The 6,000-nt window shown below is 42.1% G+C and overlaps 1 protein-coding gene across 1 annotated transcript in view; it reads right to left on the bottom strand.

The window, feature by feature from the left end:
• Nucleotides 1-218: 218 nt before the first annotated feature.
• Nucleotides 219-6,000, bottom strand: part of MTCH1 (mitochondrial carrier 1) — a 414,326-nt gene continuing 408,544 nt past the window's right edge. The window contains exon 14 of the transcript XR_013594892.1: nt 219-2,470. The gene's annotated coding sequence lies outside the window, so the exon portion shown is untranslated. The remainder of the gene's footprint in view (nt 2,471-6,000) is intronic.

Raw genomic sequence — 6,000 nt, 5'->3', positions numbered from 1 at the left:
TGTCTCCTTTGCTTTTCTCTACTGCTTCCGGTTTTCTCTCTTCTCTCTCCTCTTCTTTGTTTATTTTAAAGGCATGCTATTGTTTTGATAACATTTCTAGTTAAATGTATCTTTTTGAGGATATGGTCGTATGACTGCTGTTGAAAAAAAAGCACAATGATGCCCCTTTGGTTATTGGTGGTCTATACAAAAACAATCTTAAATAACTGTTTCTTGGTCAAATGAAAAGATTTTATTTGAAATCTACTGGAGAAATTTAGTGAATTTAAGAGATTTAATGAGAAAAATATGAGACAAACTACAAATATTTCACCCGGCTTTTTCAGGGCAGAAAATAACCCACTTTTTGTTTAAAGCAATGTATTGATAATAAGTCTGTAGAATATTTTAAGGAACAGAAGCAAACATTTCCTTCGTTAATAGACCATGAACAATGCAAAGATTAGAGAAGCCAACATGTCTACACAGTAAAATCTAAACAGTCTGAGTAGGTAAATAGTTGAACTATTTGAGGAGTGACTGCTCTTTAAGAAAGGCAATGGACTGTATAGTTATCGTCATGACATGGATGAAATACCTCCTGTCAAACTATACAACCTACTACCTCACCTCCAGAAAGCAATGTACCATCCGCTGACAAGACTTTCACCAGCAAAAAGGCATGCGAGTCACGTCCAGTCCATGGATGTGCGACAAACTCTTCACAGTGGTTAACAGCTTCCGCTTTGTAAGTGAAATGTCACGTTATCTGTTTTTAAATGGTGTTTGTGACAACCACTTCACTGTCAAAAGGTGGTGTGATATCATCTCCCAAACAGACAACAATCTAACACTGACACTGCTCTTCTACTTGTAAATGAAAGACATCAACATGTTTCCCATTAGTTGTTTCCAACGTGAAGTCCTCCTATGGGAGATGCCACGACTACCTCCGGAGGAAAGACAGTAGACTGCATAGTTATCTCAAAAGAGGTGCGACTCTACAACTATTCAATCTACTACCTCAGCCTCAAGGGCAGGAGAAACACACAGCAGTGACCATGGAGCCAGAAGCAGCGACGTGTGAAAAGAAAGCACCATGTAGGGTTGGGCGAAGATGCTTTTTCAATTAAGAACTCCTCTTTACCCCATCCACTGTTGTACCCCATCCGTTTGTCATTTTGTTTCTAGATATATTACCATCAAGTACAATCTGTTATATCAGGTTAAACACCAAATAATTCATAGAATAGTTAGTGTTGCATTAACTATTATGGAAGTAACAAACACATTAAAACAGCTGATTACTAGGTAGCTGCCACACAAATGATTTGTTGTCATCGATGAGCACGTGGAAGCAGCCCCAGGTTACTATTTACACATTTTACCTATACATTCTTTCATAACCTTGGCATGTGCTTTCCTGACTTCTTTGAGATAAGAGAAGAGCCCTGAGAGTATAAGTTCATTTTAGTATATATAGCATTTTAACCTATATATTGTACCGAAAAACTCAGGCAGTTCTGGCTTACATATGGAAATGTTATACAAGCCACAAAATACAGTGGTGCTGTTTTGAAGCTCTGGTCATCACGGGCCTCTTAAGATGATATACAACATTCGCAGGCATTGGGTTCATCAGGTGATCGCATGAGCAAAATAATTCATTTTAGCATTTGAAAATATCTTGATGCGGAAGGCATGTCAATCTATGCCATGAACCTCATGTAACATCATTTAGCACAACTGGATGCAAGGATCAGATGGGAAGAGCCAAGTAAATGGATGCATGCATACAAATAAAGAACTTACTTCACATGCATTCAAGTTGTATCAATTTAAACAATGGTACTCAATCAAAATAAATCATCCTTCACAAAACCAAGGCTGCGATACACATCTCGAGTGTGTCAAATAAAGTATTGATAGAAAGAATTTAAAAGTACCAAGATGGCACTTTATTTTTAAACCAAATCGGAGATTCAAAGCTACCTCTATGTCCAATTGAGAGGAGTTGTGGGCATAATGAGGGTTTTACTACACCCAAGCCCAACCGCGGCAATAGATTTACCTGTGGGAAAACCACATTTATATCTCAGTTATTAAAGTTACGTTTAAAATTGGGTAATAGCAAGTACATGATTTCTTGAAATATAACTCAAACATTTAAGAGCCCGGCAATGCATTTGAAGTTAAAAGGAATTGCATGTCATTCAACCTCACTTCTCATGATCCCAGACACTTGCGTATTTTCAAACCTTCGATGCATGCCTTAAATGTTCTGCATAACAACTCTCAGCGCATTCACAGTGAAAGCATGTATGAGACAGCTGACCAATATGAAAATAAGGCAAATAGATGCAAACAAAGCCAAAAAAAGCACTGGCACAGGATTTGGCTACTTTCTTGGCCGATATCCTATTCATCAGAACCCATTTATCTCCGATTGCAGAGCTGCAGGTGGTGCACAGAACAGTAGGATGACCGGTAACTGTGAAGAGAAACAGACAACACATCATTCTACATTTAAGTCTGTGCACTACTTGCCTGAGACACAGCAGGTAAATTAGAAGTACCAATATGTGATGCTTCTCTTTTCACACTACTCTCCTACATGCCAATGATACTTGCTTCTTCTCTCTGCAATTACTCAGGCATACCAAACAGAACCGTTGACAATACCGATTATCTATAATCCATCTGCATAGGAAGTGACATCACTGGATTTCCCATCATCCATTTGTACGGGAATTGACATCACTGGTTTCCCAACAAAATTGTCTTTAAAAGAAGAACCCAAGTAGGAGGACTCCGTTCTCATCATCCATCAGCACAGGAAGTGACATCAGTGGATGTCCTATGACCCATCTGCACAGAAAGTGGCATCAGTGGATTTATCATCATCCATCTGCACAGAAAATTAAAACATTGGTTTCCCACCAAGACTTCACTTAATGGTTTGTGCAGCGTGACATGCAGAGACATGTCACTGGTGCACCAAAGCAAAACCAAGCAGTTCCCGACCACACCTGACCCGCACCTAGAGCTAGAACCCCAAGACTTCCTCCCCCCACCTCTCGTGCTGCTACTCCACAGTGACCCTCCATGCCCTGAAGTCAGTCGCATCTCCCAGCGCTGCTCACGTGCCTCAATGGACAGCAATAAAGGTGCGTTCGCCTGCACCACCTGCCATTTCACATGCAGCTGTCTGAATCCACCTCACACTCCCATACCACACAATAAACACACATGACCACACTCACACACCCAAACCCCACTACACCAGACCCCTGTCCAGCATACCTCTCAATACTCAATCTCTTTATAAATAAGGCACCTAAATTTGGGATCTGCTACACGGCCACTCACCAGACCTGTGCTTCCTTTCGGCCCTTGCCATCACCGTGACAGCCCCCCCCCACCCCCCCATACAAGATTGCAAGACAGGACAAACAAACCCAGAGTCACTATCATATTCAAAAAACTCTATCCAATGCTTCACTACCTCAGAAAGCACCACCAGCAACATGGAACAGTTGACCTTTAACTCCTCAGTATAGCCTGAGCTGCAACCTCATCTACTGTCCCCCTTACACCAAGAAGCACCAATTTCAACAGCACCATCGTGGACTTTGTCAATCACCTGCTCCTTGACTCCAGTGCCTTCATTTTCCTCACCGACCTCAACTACCACCTGGATGATCTCATGGATCCCAAAATGATCAACCTTCTCGCGGACCTGTCCTGCCTCGGACTCATCCAGCAAGTGGAAGGTCCCACACACACTGCCAGAAACCTACTGAACCCCATCTTCACCAGCTTGAACCACAGCACTGGAGGAACTGGAGGACAAGCCAGCATTGATTACCTAGTTCAACCACACCCTTGCCATCTTCAGCATACCCATCCCACACCACCACAGAAACATCATTGCCACATTTTCATGACAGGACTAGACAAGATCTCAGAAGCTTCCTGGTCTTCTAAACTCCTACATCACCAGCTTCAACACAACAAGTTCCCAGAACCCTTCTCCAACTTCAACACCTGAATCACTGCCTACACAGACTCCTTGCCTCTACTCAAAGCCAACAATGCCATGACAACCAGACAGCAGGCAAACTGGCAGATGGGAGAGCTCACGCTCACCAAATGCTACTGCAAGCAACTTGAACGCAGATCAAGCCAATGTCAGGATGATACTGACAAGGGCACCTACAAATCCACCCTCAAATACTACCTTAAGCAAATCAGAGCCTCCAAACACTCCACGCTCACTGACTGTATTGAAAACAGCATCAACAGTGCCAAGGAAACCTTTGCCTTACTGAAATACCTTTCCTGCAGCAAGTGCCACCAGCACAACACCTTCAGGACCTCTGCACCCAGCTGTCCCTATTTTTCAGCAACAAGATCACGGGCATCTATGACAAATTTGAGGCCCAAACGACCCATCCACCCTCGAAGCCCTCCTGCTCTCCTCAACCAGCACCCAGAGGACCACCTTGAGCACGTAGCCCAACATCACCGCTCAAGAAACAGCACAGTCCATGCTGTCCATACACTCTAGAGCACCCTCATGTGCTTCATAAATGGACGGGTACTGACTTCAATGGTTTCAGCATTACCTGAGAGGCAGGTCCATTATAATACAGACAACAAAACACTAATCATCTCACTCACCCTCCTCCATCCCATCCCAATGTAAACTCCCATAAGCCTCTATAGGCAGTCACCTGCCATTTTTAATCTCTACATTGAAGCGCTCATTGAAGAAATGAGAGATCTAAATCTGACTATACACCAATGCATTTTTAACACTCTGCGATGTCACAAAATAAGATCCGATAAACACTAAAAAAAATGCATCGAAAGGACCCAATTGTGGCTCTTCAAACACTTTCTGAAATTAAATCTAATCAAGTCAAACTTTCGACCCTTCACACCAATCGGACTATTGATGCAACATCACTTAGAAGCAAATGTATTATTATAAACAAAGCAAAATGTTGTTCCAGCCGGCAAACTCGGACTTCCGGAACATATAAGCTATATAGCTAAGAATGATCAATGGTTACTACATACCTTAGATAACCTAAAACCCCTGGCCTCAACCCCAAATCTTCAGACCCTAGTAAAGGCACTAACTAGTTCTATATAGACTGGAGTATGAAGCTGCTCTGCTTATACGACTTTCTAAATATAGCGCTGGCCCTGAAAAGCAGCCCTGAACTCAGCAGCAAGACTACTCAAATTTGAAAAATACAGATTACAACCCTTCTGTTATAAAATCACTCAACATGCTACAAATGGAGAGATAATGCTTATTAAGAAATGCATGTATCACCCACAAATCCGTATACCATCACTCTACTACATACCTACAAAAAATATGCCATTGAAAACAGACAGAAATCGAAGGAAGAGTGAGGTCCTCACTCCAGAGAGTCCAAAACTAAAAAACAAGCCAGGCGAAAGCAGGGGCTGTGTGTGCGTCTGCGCAAGCGCGAGCGCTCCCGCCGTGAAAACTGAGAATGGGAAAGCGCGCGGCACACTGCTGTCCACATTCCCAAATACGGGCAGCAAAAGGTCTCAAGCAGACTACTTCTGCTCGACCTAAACAATAAACTCTATCCTAATCCTTGCGGTGTCAAGAATGTGAAATAACTTACAATGTTTACATACATTGTGCTCAAAAAGGGGTTGTAAAAACTCAAGAAGAAACACTTTTGATTACTAACTCACTCTAAATTCGACCAGAAGAGTACTGTTTATAGCTAAGGAGGATAGCATATTTTGCACCAATTTCTGGTGATAAACATTGTGATGAAGACTGTGATTCAAATGTTACTGTTATGCTTGGTCAGTTCATGTTCATATGAATCTTTGATGATTATTTAGCAACTTTCTGAAAGTGCTTTGAAGTCATCGATGATGTGTTTGAAGGTATTTGAAATCTCAAATAAATCAGTAGCAAACATTTCACGGCATAACCAAAGGATTACTTTGAGGATAAGACAA

This window comes from Lissotriton helveticus, chromosome 5_1, assembly GCF_964261635.1.
Source record: "Lissotriton helveticus chromosome 5_1, aLisHel1.1, whole genome shotgun sequence".
NCBI lineage: Eukaryota > Metazoa > Chordata > Amphibia > Caudata > Salamandridae > Lissotriton > Lissotriton helveticus.
The sequence above is the reverse complement of the archived record's forward strand: the minus strand, read 5'-3'. Positions and strand labels throughout refer to the sequence as shown.